Genomic DNA, 18,567 nt, shown 5'->3' with positions numbered 1-18,567 from the left:
TGTGCCTTTATTAAGATTGAAACTTTTCTTTGTAAATCAGGTGGTAACATTGGAAAAGTAATTTGTGAATAGAAATGGTCTACAGACCCGAGTCACAAACCACATTTAGTAGGAGAAGTAGTACTACAACAGTAGTACTACTTACTAAAAAAATTAATTCACAAACCTACAAGTGTAAACCTCCACCACTCCAATGTTTTCTATTGAGATATCCTTGCACATGTAAGTTTATTACTTAGTTATTACTCTAAATGTGAGAGGGACTGTGAGAGTGGCTGGAAAAGGAGCATACTTACTACTAAATGGGAGGCCTTTAGGGAGGAATAAGGATGGAGTTAAGGAGAGTTATGGAGGGTACAGTGAGGTATATGCACCATTCCACAAAAGAGTAAGCCTATTGATATTCCCAAACTGCACTTCTAAAGTTACTACAGCAAAAAGGACCCAAAACAGTATTAAATAAATCCCAACTCAGAGCTAAGAGAACTAGTGATCCATAGGAAACAATTTTAAGATAAACTGAATAATTTCAAATAGAATTCAAATAGAATTAAAAAAACATAATTATATTTAATGTAATGTTACAACATTATCTAAAAATAAACCATATTTATTATTTTATTTTTAAGTATTTTGATAACATTTTCTTAATTTAAATATTATTGTAAAGTTATCTTCATTAAATTATAATTAAATGACTTTTTATTTTATTTTATTTTTTATCACTTTAAAGTTTTTTAATACTTAACATATATTTTGTGACATTAGGTGACCATCAGGTGGGTTATTCCAGTATTATCATAAAAAATACTATGTCTAAAATTGTTACCATTACATTAAAAAAGGGTGTATATATATTACCATATTGTCAGTATTACCTACTGACAATTGCCAGGAGATAGTTATAGTTAGAACCTAGGGTCTCATTACGAGTTTGGCTGGTGGAAAAGTCCCCCCGCCAAACTCCCACTTTCAGGAGACCGCCAGTGCAGTCTCCGTCCCGCATCTAAACGTCGGAGGAGAGGGCGGTTGTAATCCCCTGAGCAGCATGATTGGGACCACCAGCAATGTCAGGCCGTCGGATTGCCAAAAAGTGCAGTGATGGCAGTCCGACTGTGGCCGAACCACCACGATCATAATGTGGCTGTCTGACCGCTGCTTTAGCAGCGGTCAGACCACCACCGCGAGTCTGGCGATCCCAGGACTGCCAGACTCATAATTAGGGCCTTAGTTCCCATCCGAAAAGCATTTTGCCAATGACTTTGGAACCGTTTGACAAATCCTCATGACATTTTCAAAACTAGTTTGCAGTCTTGAAAGTTTCGGGGTGATTTGTCAAGTGGTGGCTGAGAAAAAGAGGGGATCCCAAAACATGTTTTACCCATGCAGTTTCCCATAGGGATTTTGAACACAGCTACAGCCTGAACCACTGGAGGGAATTCCACCACATTTGGCAGAAAGATAGCTCTTGGTCCAGAAAGAGCCTTTTTTGTTATTTGGTGTAAATCTGTTCAGTAGTTTTTGAGATACTAAATGAAAAGGAAATATAGATACCTAGGGATGTGGATCCTCTGTGGAACCAACAGTCCCCGTGTTGATACCTGATTGGCTGCCAGCACTTCAACCAGGAAGTGTTGGCAGACATTTTTGGGAGTCAGACTCAGCCAAGTCTCAAAAAAACTTAAAAACAAAGAAAAAGTGGATCCCTCCCCTCCTGAGCCTCGTTAGAGCCCTGGGGATCACCACCATCCTGAGGTGTGCTTCAGAAATTGGTGGGGGGCTACACAGACCGCCCTCCTTAGGCTCATTAGAGACTTAGGGCCACCACTACCTCCCCAGGGATGGATTGAAAAACTGTGCGGACCCCCCCCCGTAGCTTGTAAGATCCCCGGAGACCACTATCTCCCCGGGGCAAAGCTGTGCTATTAATGGCCTTGGGAACTATCACCCCCCAGGGCAGCTCCCTACCTCCTGAGGTGCCCACCCTCAGATAAAGCAGTCTGCTTTCACTTGTCGGGAGCTTTGACAGCTCCCACCAAGTGAGAGAGCTGGGAGTTGGTTTTGTATCTGTTTTCCTGCCCACTGTCAAGCGGGCAGGAAAACAGATGAAAGGATTGCTCTTGCACTCAGGGAGTGGCACTTTTTGCTGCTCCCTAGGTGCAGGAGCAATACCAGCTTCTGCTGGAGGTGGTGAGCCAGCAGGGACCGGGGGGGGCATTAAGGCTCCCCCGTAGTGCCCAGTGTATGAAGACACTTGAAGAACAATCGCATTAGCCAGAAGAACTCTTGTTTTGTAGAGATTGAACTCTTTGTAGTCTCGTTGTTTTCTCCACATGAGGATTCTTGTTATCAATATGAAGATGCTCGAGGAATAATCACATGCCAAAAATACAGACACACAAGGTCACTGGAGACATTACTTCGAGGTTCTGTATGCAGCTTTAGTATAGAATATGCACTATACATTTCACCCAACTATGTAGCACTTCCCAATTAGCCAGTAGAAAGTACTTCAGTTGAATAGCCATTTTGCACAAACCTGTGGCCTCTTCCAAGCAGGTCAAGATGCATTCTGGCAGTGACGCTCATTTCACAGATATTAAACCTCAACAGGAATATAAACAAAGCAGGTGCCCAGTTGAAGCTCCGCTTCCGTAAAGTACAAATCATCCTAACTTGTTGCTCTTGGCCAAGGCAAAGCACGTGTGCTTTGTCTGCAGTTCTACGTTGCAAGCTTATCTGAAATCCTTGATGGAGGTGAATGCGTTGTTTCTCTTTCGGAGTGCAATTTCTTCTGTGGTGACTGTGATGATTGTTGTTTTTTTCTTCTTTTCATCGCCTGTGGAGAATAGAGCACATCAGTCTCCCTTTTAACTACTATGATTATGATTATTGGTTGCAGACAATACCGGTTATGATGCTTAAGAAATAAAAACACTGCTGCGGTGATTCAGTGAAGTATACACCTTATTTTCTTATTAAAAAGAGTAATTTAGGATTAACAAGGGCTCACACCCTATGTACACCACTGTCGTGAGCGCTGGAAGGCTTGTGGGAACTTCTGGTGACACAGCAAAAAAAAAAAAATATATATATATATATTTATATATATATATATATCAAATTAAACACTCCACACAGAACATAAAGGAGTACTCATGGGTGTCAGATGTCCGAATTGTACTGCTAGGCAGACACGTTTTGGTAGGACGTCTTTTTCAATGTCAATTTCATGTAGATTAGAACATTAACGATTTAAAACCCTCCAACCTGACTCCCATTGGATGATAGTTTGTCAACATCAAAAACTGACTAGTTATCGTCCGTAAATTACCATACCAGCATGCCACCATATGTACAAGTTATTTCCATCTACAAATAGTCCTAAACATGGTCCTAAACATGGTGCTGAGATATATCTGTCAGTCAGTTTTTCCACATTAGTATGCCATACCATGCACCGTTTTCATTTGGCGACATGCTGTATTGAATCACCCAACTCCGGTCCCAACTGACTGACAGTTTGTGTATATATATTTATATATATATATATATATATATAGAGAGAGAGAGAGACAACACAGGTTGATTATTTCCTAAATTGTTCTCTTTTAAGTCCTTGCTTTCCTTATTTTTTAAGGTGGGATGTCGTGGTATCAATGGCAGCCAAATGTAGAGCTGGAATTATTACTGCTCCTTTTTGGCAGTAGCAACTTACGCTCATAAATTGTGCTCTCCCTTCTGCTTCAGGAGACATGTAACACTAGACATCTGAGTAACTACATTCATAAAGGAATAGTCAAAAGTAGTAAAGTTACACAAAAGTCTAAGAGTAAACATAGTTCGTGAATTTACTCACAAGCCAAATTACCTTTATGAATAACCCTGTTACTCTTTTGAAAGTGTGTGTTTATATTAGTATATTCCTCATTCAGGTCCTCCTTACATTTTCTTAAACTTCTCCCATTCAGCAGTACATAGTCCCCATTTTCCTACCTCTCCCTCATTACCACATTTGCAACTCAATTGTGTACATACATGTGCAGAGATCTTCCCCACATTGGTGAAGATCTCCGCATAGAAAAGATTGGCAAGGCGGAGGTCTTGCTAGTGAACCGCATGCTTTTTGTATGTAAGTAGTATTGGAGAAGTATTACTTCATGTACTACAAAGTGCAGATTGTGAATAGGCCCTTATGTGTTTGGCCAGATGGAGCTGAAAGAATTAGGAGAAAAATAGGAAGGAGAGTCGTACAACATGATGAGATGTCCAGTTGGTCTAGGAACTACAACTTGGGATTCCATACAGGAGTTATAATTACGACTAATGACCTTACTTAGAGTTTGGTAGATGGAATACCCATCCTTCCTATTACCAGTACCATAGGTTATAATGCACCTGTAATTAGTGATAGAATATCCTCCCCGTTTGTGATGGAGTACGCCATCCACCAAACTGTAAATAAGATCTAAAGTCTGACCAACATCAGATTTGGGAAATACACTTGGAAATCATGAAAAAATTAGGGAAGCCAAAATTGAGATATGGGTCCCAATCATGTTAAAAAAATACTATAATTATTGCTGCAGTGTCCACTCTGACCCTTAAAAAAGTGTTTGATGTGTACTTCGACAGGAGGCAAATAAATGTAAACAGAAAACTCCCTAGAAATTAAGAACAAGGAAGAATTGACTTGTGTAGTTGCAGTCACTGTAATTGTAGAGATAACATGTCTGCCAATCCGCTGTATTGTTGTGTTTCCCTAGCAAGTATTCTGCCCTACCGGAAATGTTGCATTGTAGGCAAAACTCCAAAAAACTCTTGTATCGCTGAAGTAATTTATGTACTGAGGCAAGATTGTACTTGTGTAGCGGAAGTGAACAAATAACCTTTACTTCTGGATCACAAAAGAACTGGCAATACGTTTTAAACAACTTATGTGTATTTTGACCCCACAAGTGACCGTGAATAATCATTCGAGAACTGCTGTGGTTCTGTGATGCTATGATCAGGAAAGGAATGAAAATTCGCTTTGCCACTGCTGCCTCTCAGGTTCCTGAATCCAAAGTGATTATATATGAGTATAAAAGACCATATCTTAAATATTGTATTTTGAGTCTTTGAAGAGCCCTACCATGTAGAGGTCCCAGAAAATCTACCTGAAGTGGCTGGCATGGCAACTGCTCAGGCTATGAGCCTGAGTTATTAATTGTAACGCAGTGGAAGAAGATGTATCAATTTCGGTTTAAAAAAAGCAGTTTGTGATTCTTGCATTCGGAAACTGTAGACATGATTCCACCAGAAACGCCAGGAATCACATTCTCTTGGAAGTATGTAAACTTGGATTTAAAATAAATAACAGACTTTGTGGAAAAGACATAATAGTTTAATTCTGATGCCATTTGATCCTGTTTTGTAAACAGCATTTCAGATAAACAGAACAATAGATGAACTCCCTGAGTACTCAAATACATTACAAAGGGTATTAGGGATTTTGTGAAACACCCAGGAGCAGATAAAAGCCTGAAAGACGAGAGGTGAACATGTATATTTGATCCCCCAGATAAACTTTAAGTATTTTTAGTGTTATTTCAAACTGAGAGTTGAAAAGTGCACAGAATTTAGACTCAAGCTGATTATCCAATTCCCTGGTTGTAATGATTCCACAAATGAGGAATCACCTTCATTTTGAAATGGTGGCAAAGGACGGAACAACTGAAAAAGTTTAGTTTTATTATAGGACACAATTTGTGTTTTTTTCATTTGTACAAGAGAAATATTTCTCAAAAACCCTTTTGCGTGTAATTCATTCTACTGCTTCTAATATAAGGAGAATCCTCACTTGCTGAGCCACTAGAAATCAGTCTTCTCATTAGAAATAAACTGTTTGAGGAAGATGCAACAGAAAGGGAATGTTGTAGAATTCTGCATGATAACCCTCTACAGTCTGAATTATTTATGGGTTTGAAGATTTACTCCGCACATTTTCAAGAAAAAGAGCAATTCTTGCCCCACTTGAATTCTGGAAAATAGGCATATACTCTCCGTACCATCAGAAGGACCTGCTGTGGTTTATCCCAAACTGGCTTCTGAAAGGAATCTATTGCTGTAGAAAGGAGTTGGCGTTTTTGCAAGAATCGGGGGAGTGGCACATTTCTACTGGCCTTGCTGAACTCTCTGACATCAAAACTTTTCTTGAGGTTGGTAGTATTTAATGATTGAGGTGAACATAGTCATGTACTTCCACATATCTTTCATAAGTGGTTCCCCAACAGTAGTTCCTGAGTCTGCTGACCAGATTCAGAAGATGTTTATTTCTAATGTTTGGTGCCAATATTGATTAGAAGGTCTTTCTCCTTTCTTGTGAAAATGCAGCATGTGTGCTTCCAGTTAAGAAACTGTCCTTAGCTTCAAGTTCTATAATTTAATAGGATATGTAGCAGTCTGTGGCTATTAGTGGCAGCTTAAACACTTTAGTAATTGATCCATTACATCCAACAGAGCTTGTCATGGCAAAATTAACACAAACTTTTTCCAAAAAAATCATCCACCTCAGCTCCTATTTGAAACGTTTCATGGTGCTCCATCAAGGGGGTGGGGCGAGGGCAAGTAACAGGTTGGTCCCATGAAACACTTTCCCCATCCATTTTTTCATAGTAAAATTGATCAGTGATGCTGCAAAACAACTGACTGGAATTCCAACAAATTAGTCAGAAAGCTAGATCTTGCTACAGCGTGCTTTTTGGGATTGGCATAGAGAACTTAAGGTTACAAACTGTATATTTCATGCTGGGGAGGGTCCACAGATTCGAAAGATCTAAAGATCAGCCATTTTAGTGCTCGGGCTTCTAGGACTGGTGGGGGAGGTCCTCAAGTGAAAAGCCACATTTTTAGTTTTCAAATTTAGGGGAGGGGCACATGGCTCACATCCCCGAAACTTAAGAAAGCCCCAGGGACCCCAACCCTGGGACCAATTTTAAGTTAAGGGGAGGACAGTGTGTGCCCCCGCGTTCCTGAGCCTCTTTGAGGCCCCAAAGACATCACCCAAGTTGATACAACTTTTTAGGGGAGGGGAAGGCAGCCTCCTTCCCCAAGTCTCATAGAGATCCCAGGGACACCATCCCCCAAGCCAAAGTTTACAATTTGGAGCGAGGCACCTGGCCCCCTCCCCATGCCATTCACCAGTCTCAGGGACCCCATCCCACAGGGCCTGATGAATGGTGCAGTGTCATAGGACTGATGCATGGTGCAGTGTGTAGGAAAGTACCATCTTGCCTGGCATGTTACCCCCATTTTTCACTGTATATATGTTGTTTTAGTTGTATGTGTCACTGGGACCCTGTCAGCCAGGGCCCCAGTGCTCATAAGTGTGCCTGAATGTGTTACCTGTGTAGTGACTAACTGTCTCACTGAGGCTCTGCTAATCAGAACCTCAGTGGTTATGCTCTCTCATTTCTTTCAAATTGTCACTAACAGACTAGTGACCAATTTTACCAATTTACATTGGCTTACTGGAACACCCTTATAATTCCCTGGTATATGGTACTGAGGTACCCAGGGTATTGGGGTTCCAGGAGATCCCTATGGGCTGCAGCATTTCTTTTGCCACCCATAGGGAGCTCTGACAATTCTTACACAGGCCTGCCACTGCAGCCTGAGTGAAATAACGTCCACGTTATTTCATAGCCATTTTACACTGCACTTAAGTAACTTATAAGTCACCTATATGTTTAAGCTTTACCTGGTAAAGGTTAGGTGCAAAGGTACTTAGTGTGAGGGCACCCTGGCACTAGCCAAGGTGCCCCCACATTGTTCAGGGCCAATTCCCCGGACTTTGTGAGTGCGGGGACACCATTACACGCGTGCACTACATATAGGTCACTACCTATATGTAGCTTCACAATGGTAACTCCGAATATGGCCATGTAACATGTCTATGATCATGGAATTGCCCCCTCTATGCCATCCTGGCATAGTTGGCACAATCCCATGATCCCAGTGGTCTGTAGCACAGACCCTGGTACTGCCAAACGGCCTTTCCTGGGGTTTTACTGCAGCTGCTGCTGCTGCCAACCCCTCAGACAGGTTTCTGCCCTCCTGGGGTCCAGCCAGGCTTGGCCCAGGATGGCAGAACAAAGGACTTTCTCTGAGAGAGGGTGTTACACCCTCTCCCTTTGGAAAATGGTGAGGAAGGCAGGGGAGGAGTAGCCTCCCCCAGCCTCTGGAAATGCTTTCATGGGCACACATGGTGCCCATTTCTGCATAAGCCAGTCTACACCGGTTCAGGGACCCCTTAGCCCTGCTCTGGCGCGAAACTGGACAAAGGAAAGGGGAGTGACCACTCCCCTGACCTGCACCTCCCCTGGGAGGTGTCCAGAGCTCCTCCAGTGTGCTCCAGACCTCTGCCATCTTGGAAACAGAGGTGCTGCTGGCACACTGGACTGCTCTGAGTGGCCAGTGCCATCAGGTGACGTCAGAGACTCCTTCTGATAGGCTCCTTCAGGTGTTGCTAGCCTATCCTCTCTCCTAGGTAGCCAAACCCTCTTTTCTGGCTATTTAGGGTCTCTGTCTCTTGGGATTCCTTAGATAACGAATGCAAGAGCTCATCCGAGTTCCTCTGCATCTCTCTCTTCACCTTCTGCCAAGGAATCGACTGCTGACCGCGCTGGAAGCCTGCAAAACTGCAACATAGTAGCGAAGACGACTACTGCAACTCTGTAACGCTGATCCTGCCGCCTTCTCGACTATTTTCCTGGTGGTGCATGCTGTGGGGGTAGTCTGCCTCCTCTCTGCACTAGAAGCTCCGAAGAAATCTCCCGTGGGTCGACGGAATCATCCCCCTGCAACCGCAGGAACCAAAGAACTGCATCACCGGTCCCCTGGGTCTCCTCTCAGCACAACAAGCGAGGTCCCTTGAATCCAGCAACTCTGTCCAAGTGACTCCCACAGTCCAGTGACTCTTCAGTCCAAGTTTGGTGGAGGTAAGTCCTTGCCTCCCCACGCCAGACTGCATTGCTGGGAACCGCGACTTTTGCAGCTACTCCGGCTTCCGTGCACTTCCGGCGGAAATCCTTTGTGCACAGTCCAGCCTGGGTCCACGGCACTCTAACCTGCATTGCACGACCTCCTAAGTTGTTCTCCGGCGACGTGGGACTCCTTTGTGCGACTTCGGGTGAGCACTGTTTCACGCATCCTTGTAGTGCCTGTTTCTGGCACTTCTGCGGGTGCTGCCTGCTGCTGAGAGAGCTCCTTGTCTTGCTCGACGCCCCCTCTGTCCCCTGACGCAATTGGCGACATCCTGGTCCCTCCTGGGCCACAGCAGCATCCAAAAACACTAACCGCACGATTTGCAGCTAGCAAGGCTTGTTGGCGGTCTTTTGGCGGGAAAACACTTCTGCACGACTCTCCACGGCGTGACGGATCCGTCCTCCAAAGGGGAAGTCTCTAGCCCTTGCCGTTCCTGCAGAAACCTAAGCTTCTACTGTCCAGTAGCAGCTTCTTTGCACCCACAACTGGCATTTCCTGGGCATCTGCCCATCTCCGACTTGCTTGTGACTTTTGGACTTGGTCCCCTTGTTCCACAGGTACCCTCGACTGGAAATCCATCGTTGTTGCATTGCTGGTTTGTGTCTTTCCTGCAGAATTCCCCTATCACGACTTCTATGTCCTTTGGGGAACTTTAGTGCACTTTGCACTCACATTTCAGGGTCTTGGGGTGGGCTATTTTTCTAACCCTCACTATTTTCTAATAGTCCCAGCGACCCTCTACAAGGTCACATAGGTTTGGGGTCCATTCGTGGTTCGCATTCCACTTTTGGAGTATATGGTTTGTGTTGCCCCTATCCCTATGTGTCCCCATTGCATCCTATTGTAACTATACATTGTTTGCACTGTTTTCTAATACTATTACTGCATATTTTGGTATTGTGTACATATATCTTGTGTATATTTGCTATCCTCATACTGAGGGTACACTCTAAGATACTTTGGCATATTGTCATAAAAATAAAGTACCTTTATTTTTAGTATATCTGTGTATTGTGTTTTCTTATGATATTGTGCATATGACACTAGTGGTACTGTAGGAGCTTCACTCGTCTCCTAGTTCAGCCTAAGCTGCTCTGCTAAGCTACCATTATCTATCAGCCTATGCTGCTAGACACCCTATACACTAATAAGGGATAACTGGGCCTGGTGCAAGGTGTAAGTACCCCTTGGTGCTCACTACAAGCCAGTCCAGCCTCCTACATTGGTTGTGCAGCGGTGGGATAAGTGCTTTGAGACTACTTACCACTCTTGTCATTGTACTCTTCATAAGAGAAAAATATACAAAACAAGTTCAGTGTATGTACACCTAACCAAAAAGTTTTGCATTTCCTCTTTTCACTCTTTTCTAAGTGCTGAAAAGTACTTCTAAACTTTCTAAAAAGTTCTAAAAAGTTTAAAAAGTTTTTTTCTGTCTTTCTAAAAGTTCTGAAAAACTTTTTCTCACTTTTTCTGTCACTTAAACTCTTTCTAAAATGTCTGGCACAGGCCAAAATGTTGATCTGTCCAAACTTGCATATGACCACCTTAGCTGGAAAGGAGCAAGGAGTCTCTGTGTAGAAAGAGGTTTGAGTGTAGGGAAGAATCCTTCCTTGGAATTATTGCTTAACATGCTTAGAGAACAAGATAAGGCCAAAAGGGCCCCATCTGTTGAAAAAGTAGCAAATGGTTCCCAATCTGATCCAGGGACACCCCTAGGAAAAGATTCAGGAAAGAAACTTCAGAGCCTGCCCATTACTAGACAGTCTAGCATAGTTGGTACTGATGTAGAGTCACACCATACAGATAGTGTTGTCTCACATCATAGCAAGAGCATTCATTCTCACCACAGTAGAAGTGATGTTTCTGTTAACCAAGCTGTTAGGGTGCCTTCTGTAAGGGATAGGTCTCCTTCTGTCCATTCTCACCATACTTCTGTTTCAAGGCATGTCCCTCCCACCCACCCTGATGACAGATTGTTAGAAAGGGAGCTCAATAGATTGAGAGTGGAACAAACCAGACTGAAGCTCAAGAAGCAACAGCTGGATTTGGATAGACAGACCTTAGAAGTAGAGAAGGAGAGACAGAAGTTGGGTTTAGAAACCCATGGTGGCAGCAGCAGTATTCCCCATAGTCATCCTGCAAAAGAGCATGATTCCAGGAATCTGCACAAGATAGTTCCCCCTTATAAGGAGGGGGATGACATTAACACGTGGTTTGCTGCACTTGAGAGGGCCTGTGCTGTACAGGATGTCCCTCAAAGGCAGTGGGCTGCTATCCTATGGCTATCATTTAGTGGAAAAGATAGGGATAGGCTCCTTACTGTGAAAGAAAGTGAAGCCAATGATTACAAAGTTCTTAAGAATGCACTCCTGGATGGTTATGGCTTAACCACTGAACAATACAGGATAAAGTTCAGAGAGACCAAAAAGGAGTCTTCACAAGACTGGGTTGATTTCATTGACCATTCAGTGAAGGCCTTGGAGGGGTGGTTACATGGCAGTAAAGTTACTGATTAGGACAGCCTGTATAACTTGATCCTGAGAGAGCATATTCTTAATAATTGTGTGTCTGATTTGTTGCACCAGTACTTGGTGGACTCTGATCTGACCTCTCCCCAAGAATTGGGAAAGAAGGCAGACAAATGGGTCAGAACAAGGGTGAACAGAAAAGTTCATACAGGGGGTGACAAAGATGGCAACAAGAAGAAGGATGGTAAGTCTTCTGACAAGGGTGGGGACAAATCTAAAAATGAGTCTTCATCAGGCCCACAAAAACACTCTGGTGGGGGTGGTGGGCCCAAATCCTCTTCTAATCAAAACAAAGAAAAGAAACCATGGTGCTATTTATGTAAAATAAAAGGCCATTGGACAACAGATCCCAGTTGTCCAAAGAAAAGCACCAAGCCTCCTACCACTACAACCCCTACTGCTACACCTAGTGTCCCTACTAATAGCAGTGGTGGTGGGAGCAAACCTACTAATAGCCAATCCAAGGGAGTAGCTGGGCTCACTTTTGGTAACTTAGTTGGGGTTGGTCTTGTTAGGATACCACAGAGGCTGTGTTAGTCTCTGAGGGGGCTATTGATTTAGCCACCTTAGTTGCTTGTCCCCTTAATATGGATAAGTACAAGCAGCTACCCCTAATAAATGGTGTTGAGGTTCAGGCCTACAGGGACACTGGTGCCAGTGTGACTATGGTCATAGAGAAACTGGTACACCCTGAACAACACCTACTTGGTCACCAGTACCAAGTAACCGATGCTCACAACAACACACTTAGCCACCCCATGGCTGTTGTAAATCTCAACTGGGGGGGGGGTTACTGGTCCAAAGAAAGTTGTGGTAGCCACAGTTTTACCTGTAGACTGTCTACTAGGAAATGACTTGGAGACATCAGCTTGGTCAGATGTGGAGTTGGAGGCCCATGCAGCAATGCTGGGCATCCCAGGGCATATTTTTGCTTTAACCAGGGCTCAGGCCAAAAAGCAAAAAGGACAGGGAAACTTGGATCCTGGAACAATGGACCAAGTGCTCCCTAAAGCTAGGGCTAGTAGAAGTAAAGCACTTCCTACTATCCCTCCCTCTACAGTGGATTCTAATTCTGAGGAAGAAGAATTTCCACCCTGTGCAGAACCTACACCAGAGGAGCTGGAAGCAGACACTGCTGAGCTTTTGGGTGAAGGGGGGCCTGCCAGGGAGGAGCTGAGTGTGGCACAGCAAACCTGTCCCACACTAGAGGGTCTAAGACAGCAAGCTGTCAAACAAGCTAATGGGGATGTCAGTGACTCTCACAGAGTTTACTGGGAGGACAACCTCTTGTACACTGAAGCAAGGGATCCTAAGCCTGGAACTGCCAGGAGGTTAGTGATTCCTCAGGAGTACAGAAAGTTCCTCCTAACTCTAGCCCACGACATTCCCCTAGCTGGACATCTGGGACAAATGAAAACTTGGGACAGGCTTGTTCCCTTGTTTCATTGGCCTAGAATGTCTGAGGACACAAAAGATTTTTGTAAGTCCTGTGAAACCTGTCAAGCCAGTGGCAAGACAGGTGGCACCCCAAAGGCACCCCTTATTCCACTGCCTGTGGTTGGGGTTCCCTTTGAAAGGGTAGGGGTTGACATAGTTGGCCCCCTTGACCCTCCTACTGCTTCAGGCAATAGGTTTATCTTGGTGGTAGTGGACCATGCCACAAGATATCCTGAAGCAATTCCTTTAAGGACCACTACAGCACCTGCAGTGGCAAAGGCCCTACTGGGAACATTTTCCAGGGTGGGCTTCCCAAAGGAAGTAGTATCAGACAGGGGAAGCAATTTCATGTCTGCTTACTTAAAGGCCATGTGGAAGGAGTGCGGTGTGACTTACAAGTTCACTACACCCTATCATCCACAAACAAATGGACTGGTGGAGAGATTTAACAAAACTCTCAAAGGCATGATTATGGGACTCCCTGAAAAACTCCGCAGGAGATGGGATATCCTTTTACCATGCCTCCTTTTTGCCTACAGGGAGGTACCCCAGAAAGGAGTGGGCTTCAGCCCCTTTGAACTCCTCTTTGGACACCCTGTTAGGGGTCCACTAACACTTGTCAAGGAGGGTTGGGAACAACCTTTAAAAGCTCCAAAGCAAGATATTGTGGATTATGTACTTGGCCTCAGATCAAGGATGGCTGAGTATATGAAAAAGGCCAGTAAAAACCTTCAGGCCAGCCAAGAGCTCCAGAAGCAATGGCATGATCAGAAGGCTGTTTTGGTTCAGTACCAACCAGGGCAGAAAGTGTGGGTCTTGGAGCCTGTGGGCCCAAGAGCACTCCAAGATAAATGGAGTGGACCCCACACAATTGTTGAGAAAAAGGGTGAAGTCACCTACTTAGTTGACTTAGGCACTGCCAGGAGTCCCCTTAGGGTGCTCCATGTCAATCGCCTTAAACCCTACTATGACAGGGCTGATCTCACCCTGCTCATGGCAACTGATGAGGGACAGGAAGAAGACAGTGATCCTCTACCTGATCTCTTCTCTTCCACCGAACAAGATGCTCTTTTGGAAGGGGTAGTTTTGGCTGATTGTCTTACTGCTGAGCAGAAAGACCATTGCATAAATCTCCTGGGTCAGTTTTCTGAACTCTTCTCTAATGTGCCAGGTACCACTTCAAAAGTAAGATCTATAGGCAGCCTGACCATGTCAGGGACTGCATAAAGCAAGAGGTGCAGAAAATGTTGGAACTGGGAGTGGTTGAGCACTCTGAAAGTCCATGGGCCTCTCCTGTGGTACTTGTACCAAAACCTCATTCCAAGGATGGAAAGAAAGAAATGCGGTTTTGTGTTGACTACAGAGGTCTCAACCAGGTAACCAAAACTGATGCTCACCCTATACCCAGGGCAGATGAGCTCATAGATACACTGGCATCTGCCAAGTATCTAAGCACTTTTGATTTGACTGCAGGGTATTGGCAGATCAAATTATCAGAAGATGCTAAACCTAAAACTGCATTTTCAACCATTGGAGGCCATTACCAATTCACAGTAATGCCTTTTGGATTGAAAAATGCACCTGCCACTTTTCAGAGGTTGGTGAACACAGTCCTGCAAGGCCTGGAAGCTTTTAGTGCAGCATATCTGGACGATATAGCTGTCTTTAGCTCCAGTTGGGATGATCACCTGGTCCACCTATGGAAAGTTTTGGAGGCCCTGCAAAAGGCAGGCCTCACTATCAAGGCTTCAAAGTGCCAGATAGGGCAGGGGAAGGTGGTTTATCTGGGACACCTTGTTGGTGGGGAACAGATTGCACCACTTCAGGGGAAAATACAAACTATTATATATTGGATTCCCCCTACTACTCAGACTCAGGTGAGAGCCTTCCTAGGCCTCACTGGGTATTACAGGAGGTTCATTAAGAACTATGGCTCCATTGCAGCCCCTCTTAATGACCTCACATCCAAAAAGATACCTAAAAAGGTATTATGGACAGCAAACTGTCAGAAAGCTTTTGAGGAGCTGAAGCAGGCCATGTGCTCTGCACCTGTCCTGAAAACCCCTTGTTACTCTAAAAAATTCTATGTCCAAACTGATGCATCTGAATTAGGAGTAGGGGCAGTCCTATCACAACTTAATTCTGAGGGCCAGGATCAACCTGTTGCTTTTATTAGTAGGAGGTTGACCCCTAGAGAAAAGCGTTGGTCTGCCATAGAGAGGGAGGCCTTTGCTGTGGTCTGGGCTCTGAAGAAGTTGAGGCCATACCTGTTTGGCACTCACTTCATTGTTCAGACAGACCACAAACCTCTACTTTGGCTAAAACAAATGAAAGGTGAAAATCCTAAATTGTTGAGGTGGTCCATATCCCTACAGGGAATGGACTATACAGTGGAACATAGACCTGGGAGTAGCCACTTCAATGCAGATGGACTCTCCAGATATTTCCACTTAGACAATGAAGACTCATCAGGTCATGGCTAGTCTTATTGTCCTTCGTTTGGGGGGGGGGTTGTGTAGGAAAGTACCATCTTGCCTGGCATGTTACCCCCATTTTTCACTGTATATATGTTGTTTTAGTTGTATGTGTCACTGGGACCCTGTCAGCCAGGGCCCTAGTGCTCATAAGTGTGCCTGAATGTGTTACCTGTGTAGTGACTAACTGTCTCACTGAGGCTCTGCTAATCAGAACCTCAGTGGTTATGCTCTCTCATTTCTTTCAAATTGTCACTAACAGGCTAGTGACCAATTTTACCAATTTACATTGGCTTACTGGAACACCCTTATAATTCCCTAGTATATGGTACTGAGGTACCCAGGGTATTGGGGTTCCAGGAGATCCCTATGGGCTGCAGCATTTCTTTTGCCACCCATAGGGAGCTCTGACAATTCTTACACAGGCCTGCCACTGCAGCCTGAGTGAAATAACGTCCACGTTATTTCACAGCCATTTTACACTGCACTTAAGTAACTTATAAGTCACCTATATGTCTAACCTTTACATGGTAAAGGTTAGGTGCAAAGTTACTTAGTGTGAGGGCACCCTGGCACTAGCCAAGGTGCCCCCACATTGTTCAGGGCCAATTCCCCGGACTTTGTGAGTGCGGGGACACCATTACACGCGTGCACTACATATAGGTCACTACCTATATATAGCTTCACAATGGTAACTCCGAATATGGCCATGTAACATGTCTATGATCATGGAATTGCCCCCTCTATGCCATCCTGGCATAGTTGGCACAATCCCATGATCCCAGTGGTCTGTAGCACAGACCCTGGTACTGCCAAACTGCCTTTCCTGGGGTTTCACTGCAGCTGCTGCTGCTGCCAACCCCTCAGACAGGTTTCTGCCCTCCTGGGGTCCAGCCAGGCTTGGCCCAGGATGGCAGAACAAAGGACTTTCTCTGAGAGAGGGTGTTACACCCTCTCCCTTTGGAAAATGGTGTGAAGGCAGGGGAGGAGTAGCCTCCCCCAGCCTCTGGAACTGCTTTCATGGGCACACATGGTGCCCATTTCTGCATAAGCCAGTCTACACCGGTTCAGGGACCCCTTAGCCCTGCTCTGGCGTGAAACTGGACAAAGGAAAGGGGAGTGACCACTCCCCTGACCTGCACCTCCCCTGGGAGGTGTCCAGAGCTCCTCCAGTGTGCTCCAGACCTCTGCCATCTTGGAAACAGAGGTGCTGCTGGCACACTGGACTGCTCTGAGTGGCCAGTGCCATCAGGTGACGTCAGAGACTCCTTCTGATAGGCTCCTTCAGGTGTTGCTAGCCTATCCTCTCTCCTAGGTAGCCAAACCCTTTTTTCTGGCTATTTAGGGTCTCTGTCTCTTGGGATTCCTTAGATAACGAATGCAAGAGCTCATCCGAGTTCCTCTGCATCTCTCTCTTCACCTTCTGCCAAGGAATCGACTGCTGACCGCGCTGGAAGCCTGCAAAACTGCAACATAGTAGCGAAGACGACTACTGCAACTCTGTAACGCTGATCCTGCCGCCTTCTCGACTGTTTTCCTGGTGGTACATGCTGTGGGGGTAGTCTGCCTCCTCTCTGCACTAGAAGCTCAGAAGAAATCTCCTGTGGGTCGACGGAATCGTCCCCCTGCAACCGCAGGCACCAAAGAACTGCATCACCGGTCCCCTGGGTCTCCTCTCAGCACGACGAGCGAGGTCCCTTGAATCCAGCAACTCTGTCCAAGTGACTCCCACAGTCCAGTGACTCTTCAGTCCAAGTTTGGTGGAGGTAAGTCCTTGCCTCCCCACGCCAGACTGCATTGCTGGGAACCGCGACTTTTGCAGCTACTCCGGCTTCCGTGCACTTCCGGCGGAAATCCTTTGTGCACAGTCCAGCCTGGGTCCACGGCACTCTATCCTGCATTGCACGACCTCCTAAGTTGTTCTCCGGCGACTCCTTTGTGCGACTTCGGGTGAGCACCGTTTCACGCATCCTCGTAGTGCCTGTTTCTGGCACTTCTGCGGGTGCTGCCTGCTGCTGAGAGGGCTCCTTGTCTTGCTCGACGCCCCCTCTGTCCCCTGACGCAATTGGCGACATCCTGGTCCCTCCTGGGCCACAGCAGCATCCAAAAACACTAACAGCACGATTTGCAGCTAGCAAGGCTTGTTGGCTGTCTTTCGGTGGGAAAACACTTCTGCACGACTCTCCACGGCGTGAGGGATCCGTCCTCCAAAGGGGAAGTCTCTAGCCCTTGCCGTTCCTGCAGAAACCTAAGCTTCTTCTGTCCAGTAGCAGCTTCTTTGCACCCACAACTGGCATTTCCTGGGCATCTGCCCATCTCCGACTTGCTTGTGACTTTTGGACTTGGTCCCCTTGTTCCACAGGTACCCTCGACTGGAAATCCATCGTTGTTGCATTGCTGGTTTGTGTCTTTCCTGCAGAATTCCCCTATCACGACTTCTATGTCCTTTGGGGAACTTTAGTGCACTTTGCACTCACTTTTCAGGGTCTTGGGGTGGGCTATTTTTTTAACCCTCACTATTTTCTAATAGTTCCAGCGACCCTCTACAAGGTCACATAGGTTTGGGGTCCATTCGTGGTTCGCATTCCACTTTTGGAGTATATGGTTTGTGTTGCCCCTATCCCTATGTGTCCCCATTGCATCCTATTGTAACTATACATTGTTTGCACTGTTTTCTAATACTATTACTGCATATTTTGGTATTGTGTACATATATCTTGTGTATATTTGCTATCCTCATACTGAGGGTACACTCTAAGATACTTTGGCATATTGTCATAAAAATAAAGTACCTTTATTTTTAGTATATCTGTGTATTGTGTTTTCTTATGATATTGTGCTTATGACACTAGTGGTACTGTAGGAGCTTCACTCATCTCCTAGTTCAGCCTAAGCTGCTCTGCTAAGCTACCATTATCTATCAGCCTATACTGCTAGACACCCTATACACTAATAAGGGATAACTGGGCCTGGTGCAAGGTGTAAGTACCCCTTGGTGCTCACTACAAGCCAGTCCAGCCTCCTACACAGTGTCCCAGGGACCCCATTCCCGGGGGCACTGCTGTGTTCCCTGCCCAGGATATAAACTTGATTACCTGCCC

General features: G+C 45.3%; 1 long non-coding RNA gene across 1 annotated transcript in view; it reads right to left on the bottom strand.

Moving 5' to 3' along the window:
* The window catches only part of LOC138287604 (uncharacterized), an 84,962-nt gene that overhangs the window by 15,875 nt on the left and 50,520 nt on the right, over positions 1–18,567 (bottom strand). Inside the window, exon 2 of the long non-coding RNA XR_011202245.1 lies at positions 2,540–2,839. This is a non-coding gene — a long non-coding RNA (uncharacterized lncRNA). The remainder of the gene's footprint in view (positions 1–2,539; positions 2,840–18,567) is intronic.

This window comes from Pleurodeles waltl, chromosome 1_1 (assembly GCF_031143425.1).
Source record: "Pleurodeles waltl isolate 20211129_DDA chromosome 1_1, aPleWal1.hap1.20221129, whole genome shotgun sequence".
In the NCBI taxonomy this organism is placed as follows: Eukaryota; Metazoa; Chordata; class Amphibia; order Caudata; family Salamandridae; genus Pleurodeles; species Pleurodeles waltl.
Note: the sequence above shows the minus strand (reverse complement) of the source record. Positions and strands in the feature narration are given on the sequence as shown.